Raw genomic sequence first — 17,443 nt, forward strand, 5'->3', positions numbered from 1 at the left:
GCATACATCGATCACACCTAAAAGAGATCCCAAGATGAAAATTCACAGGACCTTCATAGCTAAGTTTCAAAGTACCCAAGTTAAGGAGAAAATACTTGATGTCAGGCCTCAAAAGAATTCCTGGAAGAGCTCAAAAAGGCATTTAAAAATCAAATAAAACAGGTAGAGGGAAAATTGAAAAACGAAAGTAAAGTGATGCAAAAAAAATTTTTTAAGTCAACAGAAAGCACAAAAAAAATACTGAAGAAAATCACACCTTAAAAAACAGAATAGGTCAAATGATTTAAATTTTTTTAAAAGAAAAAAAAGAGACAGTTAAGTGGTGTAGTGAATAGAGTATCAGTCCTGAAATCAGGAGGACCTGAGAAGAAAGAAAGAAAGAAAGAAAGAAAGAAAGAAAGAAAGAAAGAAAGAAGAAAGAAAGAAAGAAAGAAAGAAAGAAAGAAGGAAGGAAGGAGGAAGGAAGGAAGGAAGGAAGGAAGGAAGGAAGGAAGGAAAGAAGGAAGGAAGGAAGGAAAGAAGGAAGGAAGGAAGGAAGGAAGGAAAGAAGGAAAGAAAGAAAGAAGGAAGGAAGGAAGGAAGGAAGGAAGGAAGGAAGGAAGGAAGGAAGGAAGGAAGGAAAGAGAAGGAAGGGAAAGGAGAGGAGAGAAGAGGAGAGGAGAGAAGAGGAGAGGAGACGAGAGAAGGAAGGAAAGAAGGAAAGAAAGAAAAAGAAAGGAGGACACACAAAAATCCACTAAAGAGAAAAAAAATCTTAAAAAGTGAAAAAAGAGGTACAAAAATTCATTGAAGAAAATAGAATTAGCCAAATGGAAAGGGAAATACAAAATCTTAAAACAATTCCTTAAAAATAGAATTGGGCAAATGGAAGCTAATGACTCCATGAGACATTAAGAAACAAAACAAAGTCAGAAGAATGAAAAAATAAAAGAAAATATGAAATATTTAATTAGAAAATCAATTGATCTGAAAAATAGATTGGAAAGAGATTAACATAAGAATTATTAGACTAATTGAAAGCCATGATCAAAAACATAACTTAAACATTAAATATTTTAAGAAATGATCAGGGAAAACTGCCCTGATATCTTAGAACCAGAGGGTAAATTAAAAAATCCATCAATTACCTCCTTGAAAGGGATCTCAAAATTAAAACTGCCAGGAATATTGGGGCCAAACTCTAGAACTCCCAGGTCAAATAGAAAATATTATAAATTGCTAAAAAAAAAAAATTCAAATATTGTAGAAATATGATCAGAATAACACAAAATTTAACCCCTTCCAAATTAAAGTATCAGAAGGTTTGAAATAAGATATTCCAGAAGGCAAAAGAGCTAGGATTAGAATCAAGCATCATCTACCCAGAAAAACTAAGTGTAATCCTTCAGAGGGGAAAATAGATTTATAATGAAATAGAATGCTTTCAAGCATTCCTGATGAAAAAGACCAGAGTTGAATAAATTATCTGACTTTCAATTAATATAAGACTCAAAAGAAGGATAGAACAGTAACTAGGAAAGAGAAATCATAAGGGATTCCTACAGGGGAAAATTATATCTGTAACTCTTAAAAACCTTGTCATTATTAGGACATTTAGAAGTATACAGAAGTATGCAGACACAAGTGTTAGTGGACTATAATGAAAAGATATCTTAAAAAATAAGCTATTTATTATTTTGCACATGGCCCACCTGTGCAAAAATGTTTGTAGCAGTCCTTTTTTGTAATGGCAAAGAGCTGGAAACAGAGTGAATGCCCATCAATTGGGGAATGGCTGGATAAATTAGGGTATATGGATGCTGTGGAATATTATTGTTCTATAAGTAACAATCAGCAGGATGATTTCAAAAAGGAGAGACTTACATGAACTGATGTTAAGTGAAGTGAGTAGAACCAAGAGAACATTGTACACAGTAACAATAAGACTATGTGATGATCAACTCTGATGGATGTGGCTCTTTTCAACATTGGATGATTCAGGCCAGTTCCAATATATTTGTGATGGAAAGAGCCATCTGCATCCAGACAGAAAATCATGAGGATTGAATGTGGATCTCTATATAGTATTTTCACTTTTTTTTTGTTGTTGTTATTTGCTTGGGGGTTTTTTTCTCATTTTTTTTCCTTTTTGATCTGATTTTTCCTGTGCAGCATGATAAATGTGGCAATATGTTTAGAAGAATTGCACATGTTTAACTTATATTGGATTACTTGCTGTCTGGGGAAAAGGGATGGGATGAAGGGAAGAAGAAAAATTTGGAACACAAAGTTTTGCAAGGGTGAATGTTGAAAACTACCTTTGCATGTATTTTGAAAATAAAAACCTATTATTTAATAAGTTTTTAATTTTAAAAAATTATTGTACTCTACAAGAAAAAAGAGGGGAAAGGGATAATAGACTTATTAATTGGGGAATGATTTATAATATTGGATTTGATGCAGTTCTCTAAGGATTTGAGAAATGAGATCTTTATCACAGAAACTTGCTAAAATTTTTTTCAAAATTATGATTACTGTGTATTTCCCTCCTCCTGATATTTCCCTATGTTTATCCATCTTTGTGTTTCTTTTCACCCTATTCCTCTTCAAAAGTGTTTTGCTTCTGATCACCACCTCTCTCCTGTTTTCCTTTCCACCAAAGCCACCCCACCTCCAATTCTGTTAGAGGTGATGAACAGGCAGTTTTCAAATGCAGTAATCAAAATTATCTAGAATCATATGAAAAAAAATACTCTAATTCACTATTAGTTAGGGAAATACAAATTGAAACAATTCTGAGGTATCATCTCTGCCCTCCCCCATCAGATTGGTTAATATGACAGAAATGGAAATAACAAATGTTAGAGGTAATAGTTTTCAAAATCAAATCAGTGTTAGAGGGAAAAAAATTCTTATAGGTGTTGTTCAGTTTTCTCTGATTTTTCATGACACAAATTAGAGTTTGTTTTGGCAAAGATACTGAATTGATTTGCCATTTTCTTTCCCATATATATTTACAATATGTGTGTGTCTGTATTCGTTATATATATTCATAGAAAAATGATATCAATGTGTTTCATATACTTGTAATATTATATTATAGAAATGTGTTAAGTATATGTTTATGTGTGCATGCATGTTTTATCCTATTTGGTTAATCTTAAGATAAAACTTTCTTAAAGGTAAAAATTTCCTTAGGGATAGAGAATAAATAGTGATTGGGTAATCTGAATATAGATTGGCTCCCCCAACACCTTTGATTTTTTTCTCTAAATAGTGCCAATCATTCAGGCATTAAGTTTTTACCAAGTAGCAGCTGTGGTTTAGAAATGGAAAGAAGAAACCAAGGTTGAGTTCCAGACAGACCTCATAAAAAAAGCAAATAACAGTAAGAAGGACCTAAGACTTAGAGCAACATTCCCCATACCTCAGGGACTAGAATATGATTATGCTAATTAGCTACTATAAAAAACTCAACAAATAATAAATAAAAATGAATAAGCAAAGGAGAAAGAACTCACTCATAAATGGGTATTATGGTATCACAGAAAATCTGTGTTCACATTCAGAGGGAGATAATGGATCCAAAAACAAAAAATCATTCATTTTCAATGAAAAATGTCAAATAGTCCCAGGCACAAAAAGAATTCCTGAGGAATGTAATCAAATTTAAAAAATCAAATAATAGAAAATAAGGAAAAATTAGGGGGGGAGCAATTCCCCCCCAAAAAAAAATCAAGAAAATTATTTGTGAAAAGAAAACCAAAAATTTAAGAAAACAATTCCTTGAAAATTAAAATCTGACAGAAAGAAGTTAATGACATTCTAAGACATCAACAAATAATAAAACAAAATCAAAAGAATGAAAAAATAGAAGAGAAGTGAAATACCTCTGCAGAAAAACAGCTGATCTGAAGAACAAATTGAGGAGAAGTAATATAAGAATCATGAAACTACCTGAAAATTATGATAAGGATTACACAAGTCCTAATAGTTACTATATTGAAAGACTATAGGTCTTAGAATACTATATTTCATAGAACAAAAGACCTGGGGGTTGTGACCATGTCAGAAATATAATTTATTATATATTTTTTTAAAAGTAGGATTGTTGGTAGAGTTGTGAACGAATCTAACCATTCTGGAGAGTAATCTGGAATTATGCTGAAAAAGTTATCAAACTGTGCATATCCTTTGATCCAGCAGTGTTACTACTGGGCTTATACCCCAAAGAGATACTAAAAAAGGGAAAGGGATCTGTATGTGCCAAAATGTTTGTGGCAGCCCTATTTGTAGTGTCTAGAAACGAAAATGAATGGATGCCCATCAATTGGAGAATGGTTGGGTAAATTATGGTATATGAATGTTATGGAATATTATTGTTCTGTAAGAAATGATCAGCAGGATGAATACAGAGAGGCTTGGAGAGACTTACATGAACTTACATGAACTAAGTGAAATGAGCAGAACCAGGAGATCATTATATACTTCAACAATGATACTGTATTAGGATGTATTCTGATGGAAGTGGATTTCTTCGACAAAGAGAAGATCTAACTCAGTTCCAGTTGATCAATGATGGACAGAAGCATCTATACCCAGAAAAGGAACACTGGGAAATGAGTGTAAACTGTTTGCATTTTTGTTTTTCTTCCCAGGTTATTTTTATCTTCTGAATCCAATTCTTCCTGGGCAACAAGAGAACTACTCGGTTCTGCACACATATATTGTATCTAGAATATACTGTAACATATTTAACATGTATGAGACTGTTTGCCATCTAGGGGAGAGGGTGGAAGGAGGGAAGGGAAAAATCACCATATCCAGTGATCTTTGAGCACAAAAATATAAAATTTAACATTCCTTCCATTTTTTCCCCTGTATTTGCCAGGAAGTGATGAAAGGAAGATTTCAGTTGTTTTTTGTGTTGTTGTTGGGAAGGGAAGGGGGACCAAGGGAGAGGAGTTAAGTTTCACACCACTTTTGACACCCTCCTCTTTCACCCTCATCAAAAAGCATTCTTAATTCCTCTTTATTCTATCACCAGAGTAGTATAATCTGCATATTTGAGATTGTTCATATTTCTCCAGGAAGCCTTAATTACAGCTCTTGATTTATCCAGCTTGGCATTTTATGTGATGTTCTCTGTATTTAAGTTAAATAAATAAGGTGACAATATACAGCTTTTACTCATTTTAGTTTCTCTGGCTCCCTTAGAATCTCAACTCGAATTCTACCTCCTGCAGGAGGCCTCTCCTGTTTCCCCAGCTATTAGAATTTTCACCTCCATTTCATCTATATGTGTTCTTATTTATATGTCTCCCTCCAATTAGAATAGTTGTCTTTGAGAACAAAGAATGATTTTTTTCTCTTGAATCCCTACATCTTAACACTGTGTCTGGTATGCAGCAAGGATGTAATTAGATGCTTTTTGTCTCACTGGATAGGAAAAATAAATGCATGTATAAAAATGCAAGCCCTATTAAATATAGTTGAGACTGAATATAGTATGATATGTTTTACTTATAAATAGGAACGCTATCAACTATTTACCCAAACATTGATTTTGATTTTTAAGTTTAAAAAATGCTATCATTATTCACATATGGCAGATATCTTTCAAAAAGTGTTGACTAGCAATCTAACCTACTATTTCCATTTGATTCATATTATTTCCACTTAGTTGATATCATTCTCCTTCAAACATTCTATATTTCAGTCAAATTGGCCTTCCAGATATTGTCTCATTTTATTTTATATTGCCTTTTCTTTTTTATTTACATTGACTTCTCAAAACCAAAATGAGCTATTTTTCCACCAGCGAGGAAAAATGTGAATAAATACTCCTAAGTGGGAAGGGGAGCTAAAAACTTCTCATTTTAAATTAATTTTTCTTTAAAATTTTAAAATCTAAAAAAAAATATTAATAAATAAAAAACAGTTTTCTTGCCAACTAGATGCCAGTTTAGGCCATTGTTTATTTGGACCAAGGATGTCAAATATGTATATATAATATATGGATGGTAGTTCTTATTCCCATTTCCATTCCCATGTCCTACTTTCAAGCTTCTGCTTAAGTAGATGATTATAATATTGAGGTTCATACAAAAAGGAAATATCTGGCTCTAATTTTCCAGATCTTAGTGATGGTGGTCTTTTGATAGGCAAACCCAGTGGAGCTAGACAAGATCAATCAAACCAGGAAAATAAAGGAATAGGAGAGGTTTGGGGAGGTAATACATAGTCCTCACCCTCCCGATTGTCATCCTCTCATTCTTTGACTTCTCCCCAGTACAGGTTGTTTTCTGATTAGAGGTCTAAAATCATGTACCTTCTAAATCAGTTATTCTAGAACAAAATTCCAGAGCCTTGATGTGACTCTGAGACTTAACTCTAAATTGATCTATTGATCAAAGTCCAGAAGAGATTCTAACTCCTCCATGAAATTTTTCATGATTTTCCTTCTCTCTCTTTTTAATTTTTCCTAAAGATTTATTCTGGATCTTTTCCTTGCCTATATTACATTCTGTTTTGTATTATTTTTATTTATGTACATGTCATATTTCCCTTAATAAATTATAAATTTCCTGAGGAAAGACTACTGTATAACATCATGATTTGTACCCCCCAGTGAATAACAAAGTACATATATGAATCATTTAATAATTTTAAGTTGCTAAATCAATTGAATCTGGATTTTTACAATATACAAGAAAACTTTTTTATCTTTCTTTCATCTTTTTGTATTTGTGTTGTGAATACATATAAATGGATATTATATTATTATATTCTCCTGGAATTTTCACTTTTTCTATATAATTTTTTGCATCTTGAAGAAAAAAGTTTTGAAGCTCCTAAAAAAACTTAGCACTAGCATCTCCTCACCTTATTCACATGCCTTTTAATTCTTAATTTCCTTTTACCATCTCTAATTTTTTAAAATCTGAAAGCACATTTCTATAATACTTAGCATAAGATATAGTGATACTTTTGACCAGGCCAAAAGGATCAATAATCACAGAACTTTTATGTATGAATCACAAAACTTCTATAACAAATAATATTGAATGACAGGTAATAAAAAGGATCCTAGTTCTGCTCTCTGGGACCAAACAGAACAAGTCTAGTCCTACTTCATATGACAACCCTTCAAATACTTGAAGACAACTATAATGTCATCTTTTCTCCATATTAAATGTGCCTCCTTTATTCAACTAATCCACATATATCAGGTAGTTAGTTTTTCACTAACCTTGATTACCTTCCTTTGAATATTCTCTGCCTTATCAATACCATTCTTAAACTGTGGATCTCAGAACTTAAAACAATTATCCAGATCTGATAAGGTCTACAAAGGGACTATCACTATCATTTCATTATTCTTGGAAGTTATGTTTCTCTTTATGAAATCTGAGATCACATTAGCTTGTGGCTACCACATCACAGTTCAGACTCACATTTAGCTTTCAGTCCACTAAAGCAGGGCTTTTTAAACTTTTTTCCATTTTTGTCCCTTTTTCATCCAAGAAATTTGTACATGACCCCAGATATATAAGTATATCCATAGATATAAAATAGGCATATAAGTCAAACATTTACTAATAAGAAACTATAATTTTGTGACCTGACATTCAGTTAGAAGACCCCAAATGGGGTCATGATCCATAGTTTTTTTTTTTTTTCATGTTTTCAAAAAAACCCTGCTATTTACCCATGTTTCTCCTATATTATATTTGTGAAGTAGATTTTTTTTTACTCAAGTGCAAGACTTTGTTTTATATATTTATATATATACATATATATTATCTATCATACACACATACACATTTATTTAAAACTAAATACAAAATAAGAAAAAAACAAATTTTTTTTAAAAGGCAGAAAAGGAAAATTAAAAAAAAAAAAAAAACCCACAGCACTGTCATGTGCCTAGCAGAACATCAGGGAGGATTCAAAATATGTAACAATAAATTTTCATTCCAAGAAAGTATCTATAATAGAAGAGATTATATATTCATGATTGTCTCTCTTTTCTGTTTCTTTGTAAGTTATTCTTTTGATCTCTGATGTACAGTTTTAACTTTATTCTTTTTTCCATGATTTATCATATTGTATAGATGTAATGGTCACAAAGTAAGCCTGTTAGCTGAAAGGAGCCAATAGTGTGCCTGCAGTGAGCCAAAAGTCTTACTTATTCCCAAAAGTTTTTGCTGGTGGTCGCTGGCTAATCTTGCTGAGCTGTGCACTTCAAACTAGTTTAAACCAACCTTGTGGTCAACCATTACTGCAAAACATCCTTCTTCTGTAATCCCACCTGTTCCTGGAAAACTGTCCACTCTGTCTCCTAACCCTTCTCTGAACCTCCCTTGTGTGGTTTTCAAGCGTAACTTGCTCCTGCCTCCTAAGCTGTGGGCTCCATTACCTGGTGCCCCAGCATGCATGTTTAATATCTTTCCTTTTAATAAATAATTTTGTTCCAACTCAACCAGAACTTCTCCATAGTTGGGGGGGATAGGTTTTCAGATTATCCAAGCCATATGCTTAAAGCAAAGATTGTTGTAACATATCACTATAATATGGCCCAGAAATCAGTAGGAATTTAATTAATGGGGAAAAAATTAACCAAAGATGACCCCTATCATTGTTGGTCAACCTGGGGCACTTTTGATTGGAATAAAATAAATTACCTTTAAAAATGTCTTGATGAAGTCAGTAAGAAAATTATGTATTCTGAATGGGATGTTTTTAACAAGTGGCTACTCAAGACTACCAAGTCAGAAGCTGAAAGCAATTTAATCCCTGCTGAGTAGTGAAAAAGAAAAAACAGAAAATCAAATTTGTGCCCTCCAAAGCAATGTTCAAACTCTTTCCCTGAATAATCGGAATTGTATTGCTCAATTAAAACAGGAACTCAGAGACTTAAGTGCTTATCATGCCAAGATGCCTCTCCCAGAAAAGATTTATCCACCCCTCTCTGGGAAAGATTCATTCTCTCATATACCTCTCACAATTATGCAAAAAAAAAAATTCTTAATTAAACAAGAGATAGAGGCAGTTACAAAAGACAAAATAGAAAACTTTATTTAAAACTGAAAAGGTTCTACACAAACAAAATTAATGTAGCTAAGATTAAAAAAAAGGGAAGTGATTGAAAGGAGGGAAAACTTTATATTAAATATCTCCAATTAGAGTTTGCTATTTTACTATCATATATACATACATATATATACACACACATATAATACACACATATATTTTATACTAATAGTCATTCCCCAATAGATAAGCAATCAAAGGAAATGAACAGTTTTTATAATAGCTTTTTATTTTTCAAAATACATACAAAGATAGTTTTCAACATTCAACCTTACAAAATTCTGTTCCAAATTTTTCTCTCTTCCTCCCCACCTCCTCCCTTCCCTAGAAAAGAAGTAATATTATATATATAAACATGTGCAGTTTTTCTGAACATATCTCCACATTTATCATGCTGCACAAGAATAATCAGATCAAAAGGGGAAAAAAAAGAGAGAAAGAAAAAAACAAGCAAGCAAACAACCACCACCAAAAAAAAGGTGAAAAATACTATGACGTAATCCACATTCAGTCCCAGTAATCCTCTCTCTGGATGCAGCTGGCTCTTATCACAAGTCTCTTGGAACTGGCCTGAATCACTTCCTTGTGAAAAGAACCACATCCACCACAATTGATCATCTCATAAATCTTGTCATGTACAATGTTCTCTTGGTCCTATTCATTTCACTTAGCATCAGTTCATGTAAGTTATCTCTAGGCTTTTCTGAAATCATCCTGCTGGTCGTTTCTTACAGAATAATAATATTCCATAATATTCATATGTCATAATTTATTCAGCCATTCTCCAAATGATGGGCATCCACTCAGTTTCCAGTTTCTTGCCACTACAAACAGGGCTGCCACATTTTTGCACATGTGGGTCCCTTTCCTTCCTTTAAGATCTCTTTGGGATATAGGCCTAGTAGAGACGTTGATTTAAAGGGTATGCACAGTTTGACAGCCCCTTGGGGACAATTCTAAATTGCTCTCCGGAATGGTTGAATCAGTTGGCAACTCCTCCAACAATGTATCAGTGTCCCAGTTTTCCCACATCCCCTCCAATATTTATCACTATTTTTTTATTATTTATTTTATTATTTATCACTATCTTTTCCCGTCACTTTAGCCAATCTTGAAAGGTATGAAGTAGTACTTCAGAGCTATCTTATTCTTTAATCAATGGGTGATTTCAAGGATTTTTTCTGACTAGAAACAAGACTAGAAACAATTCCTTTATCTGAAAATTGTCTGTTTATATCCTTTGATCATTTATCAGTTGGAGAATGGCTTTTATTCTTATAAATTTGATTCAATTCTCTACACATTTTAGAAATGAGGTCAGAAACGAACAATTAAACTGCATAAAACATTCCCAATTTGGATAAATGAATGTTCCAAATCCCTAAAATGAGAATTATAAATCAAACCAACCCTGAGTTTTCACTTTGAATTGGCAAAAATTACAAAAAAAAAAGGCTATAGTCAATGTTGGAAGAATAATGGAGAGAGATACAGTAATATGTTAGTGGAGCTGTAAATTGGTACAACCATTTTGGAAGTATGCCAATGTGACTAAAATGCCATACTTTGAGAAAAAATTGGAACACAAAGTTTTACAAAAATGAGTATTGAAAATTATCTTTACATGTATTTGGAAAAATAAAATACTACTGAGAAAAATAAAATAAAATGCCTATTGAACAAGAGACTTCATTGCTGGGTTTATATCCTAAGAAGCTTTCAATAAGAGGAAAGACAATTGGGGAATGGCTAAACAAATTATAGTACAAAAATGTAATAGAATAAGAGATTATGTGTGATGACTACAAAGATGCATGGAAAGATTTACATGAACCAATTCAGAATAAAGTAAATAGAGCCATGAAAACAATATACGTGGTAACTACAATGTAAAAGAAAAGGATACCCTAAAAAAATCAAAAGTGAATGAAACAAAACCATAAAGATCAAGTGAGACTCAAATGAAGAGATAAGAGGAAATATTTCCAATTTATCCACAGGAGTCACACAATGTATATGCTTTCAGATATTTTCAATGTATTTATCAGTTATGCTGACTTTTTTTTCTTCTCTAAAACATGCTGTTTGTCATATGGGTTGACTCACAGAGAAGTAAAGGGAAAGGGATATGTGGGGTCTATAGTCAAAGATTATTTATAGACAATTGTGAATGAGCTATCATTATTTACATGTGTATGTATGTATATTAAAACCTAAAATTTTTATGAAGATACGTGTCTAGTTTTAGTAATGAAAATAATTAACTCCAATAATTCAAACCAAACTGTGTCTCTCACTAATATGCTATGATGAAAAAATATAAAGAAAGCTTTATTTAGATAAATGGATTTTATGTTCAGAGTAGGTTACTTATAGATAAACAAGCACAATAAAGTTCTATTGATAGAGCTCTAATTTGGTTCAAACAAAAGCTAAGGAAATGACTAAAATGTCTATATCCTTTGCCTCAGAAGACCTATCTCTGCCAGATATATACCCCAAGTAAGTCACACACATGCACACTTTTTAAAAAAGGTGCAGATGTACTAAAAGATACTTTTTGAAGCAGCAAAGAAGTGGAGATAACACAGATATCCATTGATCAGGGAATACCTTTAAAAAAAAAAAAAAAGTTGTGCTATATAGCTGATATACTAGGACCATAATTTTCCTGGCCAGTATTCTCTGATTCAGCTTCTTCACACAGTCCACCTGGCTTTATATTTCCTAACTGAGTTCCTGATTGAAAGACATAAAAAAAGGCCCAGTCCAATCTAGTAATCTGTATTTCTTGGATGTGGTGGGTACCTGAGACCATGCAAATCACCATATCAAAATATTCTGATATCACCATATTCTAGTAATTTACAGAATAGAGGCATTTTAGGATAGGGACAAGTGAACTAAGTGCCATAGTATGCTTGCTGTATATCTTTTCTGTGCTAGGGCAAAGATTTTGTATTATTTCCCTGATGCAGCTTTCAGGGAGGGAGAGGTTGTTTCAGGTAGTACAGGGAATATTGAGTGGGTAGAGATGCAGAGACTCTTTGTGTCAACTTAGATTCCTGAGGCAGTAACATGCAAGCAGGAGAAAAAATCTGCAAGTATAATAGAAGTGTTACCATCTGTGCTATGATTTTGAGTTTTTGTGGGGCTGCTCTGGTTCATCACCACTTTGTATTTAGAAGATCCACTGTGAATCTCAAAGACAGTGTGACTTTGAGACTTAGTCCTTCTAAAGGAGGAAGAAAAAACCTACAAGGTCTGATTTTTGCTCTCCTCCACATATTCATAATTTTTTCCCCCTTTTTCCCTTAGTCCTGCCTATACTAAGAAGACTATCCATTAATATTTGAAATTTGGTCCTTTAAAAGAGGGGAGAAGAGGAGAAAAGCCCTAAGATTATTGCCTTTTCTTGTCCACATATTTTGGGTGTTTGTTTTCCTTTTCCCTTCCTTAGTACCCATGACAAGAAGACTCTCTAATAAGAACCCTATAAGCATTTAGAACCTCCCCACCAAGGGGCTGTATGCATAGAATCAGTTTTCCTGGCCTCCATTTCCCTCACATCGTTTCCTTCTCCCATAATTTTCTTCAGATCCAGTTTCCTCTCTCCTTGCAATTTAATTGGCCTAGTTTCTCCACTACAACTTTCAGGTTGAGAGGCATAAAAATCTCCCTCAGATTTGATAAGTACTTGAAACCATATGTAATTGCCATACGCTGATAATGTTATTAACCAGATTTGTTTTAAGTTTGAGACAAGGGAGTTAAAAGGGCTAAGTCCACAGAAACTAAGTACTATTGCAGCCTTATTGTTTATCTCTGCTATTAGAACAAAGTAAACCTCGTCCTTTGTTCAATTTTCAGGCATCTGAAATAAAAGGGTGCTGATCTTTTAAAAGTACCTAAACTACAACAAATGTAATGGAATATTACTGTGCTATAAGGGGTGGAAATATATATACACATATATATTCACATACATATATGCATATATATACATGTATGTATATATATGTGTGTGTATGTATATATATATATACATACACACACACGTGAGTGACTTTTAGGGAGAAAGATAGGAGGAATAAAATGGAAATGTAGCTATTAAAAACTATAAATAATAATGTGCCAGGTGCTATCCCCTATATATTATGCTTTTTCCTGGTTCTACCAGTTATTATCTCTTTTAAAATTACTTTGTATTATTTTTTACTTTATTTATTTACTTATATACACGCTGCAACCATTCTTCTGGTTTTCCTCTTATCTGACATGCTTTGATTATTGAAATAGACTACTGAAGGGTCAGTCTGTTTCAAGTCTCTATCTACTTCAATCTATCTGCCATTTGGTCAACAAAATAATTTTTCCTAAAATGCAGATCTAATAATGTCATCCCCCTAACTCAATAAATTCCAGTAGCCTCGTATAGCCGCCAAGAGCAAAGAGATAATTCTGTTTCACACTCAAATCTTTATAACCAGGGGCAGCTAGGTGGTGCAGTGGATAGAGCACCAGCCCTGAAGTCAGTTGCACCTGAGTTCAAATCTTTTCTCAGACACTTATCGCTTCCTGGCTGTGTGACCCTGGGCAAGTCACTTAACCCCAATTGCCTCAGCCAAAAAGGAAACAAACCTAGCCTTCTCTCTTTCCACTCTTCTTACACCTTACTCCCCAACTCTCCCATGCAGTAACACTGACCTCCTCACTGCTTCACCAACAAGACACCCATTTCTCAACTCCAAACATATCCCTAAAATGTTTTTTTCTCTGCTCAAATTACTGATTTCCCTGGCTTCCTTTAAGTCCCAACTAAAATCTACATCCTACATCCCTTCCCTACCTCCCTCTTAATTCCAGTGCTTTCCCTTGTATTATCACTCCTTATTCATTCTCTAAATAGCTTGCCTTGTATGTGCTCCCCTAATAGATGATAAACTTTCTGGGGGCAAATACTATCTTTTGCCCTTTTGTACTCCCAGTAATCAGCACAGCACCTGGCACACAGTAGGTCCTTAATGTTTCTTGAAAGAATGAATGAACCTTCCCTACTTTAAGTAAAATGTAAATTTCTTTGAGGGCAGGAACTATTTCCTTTCTACCTTTAAACTTAATACCTAAAAGGATGACACACACATGAGTACTTGAATAAAAGGGAATTTAGAGGTGTTTGTGGTTCAGCACTTATCTGCAGAAGGTGCTATTTGCTCTTAGATCTTGAAGAGGATCATGATATCACACAAGTGATGTCTTGACACACAAGGGAATTGGATTTAAGTGAAGGAGAGTGCAAGGTCACCAGCCTCACTGTCCAGAGCAGCCCTTTGGGACTAGGGATGAGATGAAGACAACGGGTGATAGTCCTGAATGTAGTGAGAGATCTTGGCCATTTAATTTTTTAATAGTATTTTATTTTTTCAAATAAATGCAAAATACTTTTCAACATTCACCTTTACAAAACCTTGTGTTACAAATTTTTCTCCCTCTCCTCCACTCCTAGACAGCAAGCAATCTGATATAGGTTAAACGTGTGCACTTCTTCTAAACATTTCCATATTCGTCGTGCTGTGCAAAAAAAAAAAAAAAAAAATCAGCTGGCCTTTTTAAGCTGAGGTCTTTAACAGATAACAGTTTGATTGAGGCAATACCCATTTAATGATTTAAGGCTAAGTAAGAAATGAGGCAAACAAAGAACAGCCTCTTTTACCTAGTCAAAGTGGAAGACGCTGCAATGGAGAGCACTATCAAACAATAATGGCTTAAACAAAACATTTGTCCAAAGAAAAATGGTGGATTTTTTTTTTCATATTGTGTCTCATGATCTATAAAAAGGGAAGAAAGATGCAAGGGAGAGAGGGAGGGAAAAAGGAAAGAAAGGAGGAGGAGGGTGAAGGAAAGGGAGGAAGAGAAGGAAGGAGGAAGAGAGGGAGGGAAGGAGAGAGAGGAAGAAGAAAGGGAGAGAAGCAGCAAAGAAGGGAGGGAAGGTGAGGGAAAGGAATAAAGGAGAAAGGAATTAAGGGACGGAGGGAAGAAGGAAGAGAGATAGGAAGAAATTAAGAAAGGGAGCGAGGGAAAAGAGGATGGATGGGAAGGAAGGGAAAGGGAGGGGGGAGGGGAATTACAGAAACATTTGTCGTTGTAAAGAGACACGTAGTCCCACCGCCTTATTTGGCCAGGAAACTGCTCATCGAGGTTAATGCGCAGCCGGCCCTGTACTGAGTTGGACTGCCTCGGGCCGAGCTTTTTTTGCTGCCTGGAGAGGAAGAAGGCAACCGAGACGCCATTGACATTACGTTGTGAACAAAACACAAGAGGGATCGGCGACGTGGAGGACTTGAATTTCTCAGTCTGGAATGAAGCAGAACAAGTGAAAGTATAAAAGGGAGGAGATAGAGAATGGAGAAGAGAAGATGAGACAGCCATAGATACTGGGAGCGAGGAAGACGAGAAACCAGGAAAAAAAAAATTAGGGAGAACAGGCCTAGGCGGAGGACGCGAAGCCCCTCCTTCTCCTCCTCCTCCTCCCTCTCTGCTTTCCCCGCCCCTGAAGAGCCGTAGGAGTTGGTGACGATCGAGTTACTTCCTCCCGAGGCGATTGAGCTCGGAGCCAGCGAACCGGGGGCAGGGCTGCCATTTCAGGTCCAACCGAGAGCGGAACGGGTCTCTTCGTTTCTAGTGCTGACCAACCTTCCCCCGCCCCCGCCGCCTCCTCTCCTCCTCATCCTCTTTGGGGCTTGGTTTTTCCCCATTCCTAATCCTGCTGCGTGGTGACCCTTGAGCTTGCCGGGAACTCCCCACTTTTGTGAGGCAGGGGCGCCCTGGGCTTTGTGGACCTCGGCCTGTGCTGGAACTTCTTGAGCCCGCCTTCCAGGTGAGTAAGCGCGACCCGCCCGAAGTGGGGAGAGGGGATTGCCTCCTGGAAAAAGGGGGCGCCGGGGTGGGGGGCGGGGGACCGAAGGTAACCTCCGGGGCTCTGAGCCGGGAAAAGCTTTAGGCGTCTCGGGCCAGACGCTGGCAGCGGCCTGCGGGGTACTGCCTCTTCTGCCCGACCCGGCCAGCGATTTGTTGAACGACGGAGGGAGGGGGAAAGCGAAGCTCAGCACCCACGGAAGTTGGGTGGTTGTGCTAGGGAGTGTTGAGGGCCAGGCCAGCAACGGAGGGACAGAGAAGAGCTCTAATACGGCTCCAGAACTCCTGGAAGAAAGCGTCGCTTCCAGCTGTGCCGGGGAGAGAATGGCAAAGGCACCCCTGCATCCCCTGTTCCCCTGCCTCCCTCTCCCCCAGCTGCATTTCCTAGAAGGGTGGTGTTAATTAGCTTGCTCTTTGCTCTCCCAGTGGCCTGCCCCTCGAAATGTAATGAAATGTGGGTGGACCCGATATTTATTACACTTCAAAGGTAGAAGTTATGGTGTGTGACCAGATTAAAATAATGACCCTTCATCTCCCGGCTCCCTGCCTGGAATGCTCTCCCTCCTCCTCACCTCCGCAGCCTTCATGCTTTCCTTCCTAAAGCTCAGCTCTAACATGCAAGAAGCCTTCACCGCCCCCTTCTCCCTCGTCCTCCTTTCCCCCCGCCCCCCGCCAATGCCTTAATTTAGAAATTACCTTCCACCTACAGTGTATGCATTTTGCTGGTAGGATGCTTCCGCCATTAAAATGTGTACTACTTGAGGGCAGAATCCGCTTTTCCCCCCTCCCCACTTCTTTGTATCCCTAAGCGCTGTGCGCGCCGGGTCATAAGTCCTTACAGTGCTAGTTGACCGGCTAATTGGAAAGGGAAGTGGGGGCCCTTAAGTCTTCGTCTATCACTGGAGGGAAACATTCACCCATGTTTTCCTTGGGTTTTATTTTCATTTTTAAATTAGGGCTTTCCTTTTCACAGTCTATTATTTAATGTTATTCCCCAAAGATTTTAAAATATGCTCAGATGAAGGGAGTGAGGAAGATAGGGGAAGAATCTATGATTTATATAGCTTAGCTATATAAATGCATTGCGTTTAAGTGATTTAATGTTGCTATATTGGACATGTTTGTTTCACGTAGGGCGCTATGTATCAAGTGATTGGTATGGGGGAGGGGGATGACGGAGAGAGTGAAGAAAGGTGCTGGTTTTTGTTTTTATTTTGAGGATATGAAGTGTGTGGTAGACCTCTTTTCTCCGGTAGACATGAAATGCAATACTTTATGTGGTAGAAGAATGAAAGTAGGTTAAAATAGCTTTTAATGATTTAGGGATTAATGAATTCATAACCCATCAGTCTTATTTATGCATATTCTTTCAATTAACTAACAAGAATTTATTATTAAGTCCCTGCTCTGTACCTGACATTTTTAGGCACTGGGTTACAAGTACAAATGCAAA

General features: G+C 36.0%; 1 protein-coding gene across 1 annotated transcript in view; it reads left to right on the forward strand.

Annotated features, from left to right (window-relative positions):
• The first annotated feature begins 14,743 nt into the window (after positions 1 to 14,743).
• Positions 14,744 to 17,443, forward strand: part of ETS2 (ETS proto-oncogene 2, transcription factor) — a 33,255-nt gene continuing 30,555 nt past the window's right edge. Inside the window, exon 1 of the mRNA XM_051984875.1 lies at positions 14,744 to 15,952. The gene's annotated coding sequence lies outside the window, so the exon portion shown is untranslated. The remainder of the gene's footprint in view (positions 15,953 to 17,443) is intronic.

The sequence above is a fragment of the Antechinus flavipes genome, chromosome 3, assembly GCF_016432865.1.
Source record: "Antechinus flavipes isolate AdamAnt ecotype Samford, QLD, Australia chromosome 3, AdamAnt_v2, whole genome shotgun sequence".
Classification (NCBI taxonomy): domain Eukaryota; kingdom Metazoa; phylum Chordata; class Mammalia; order Dasyuromorphia; family Dasyuridae; genus Antechinus; species Antechinus flavipes.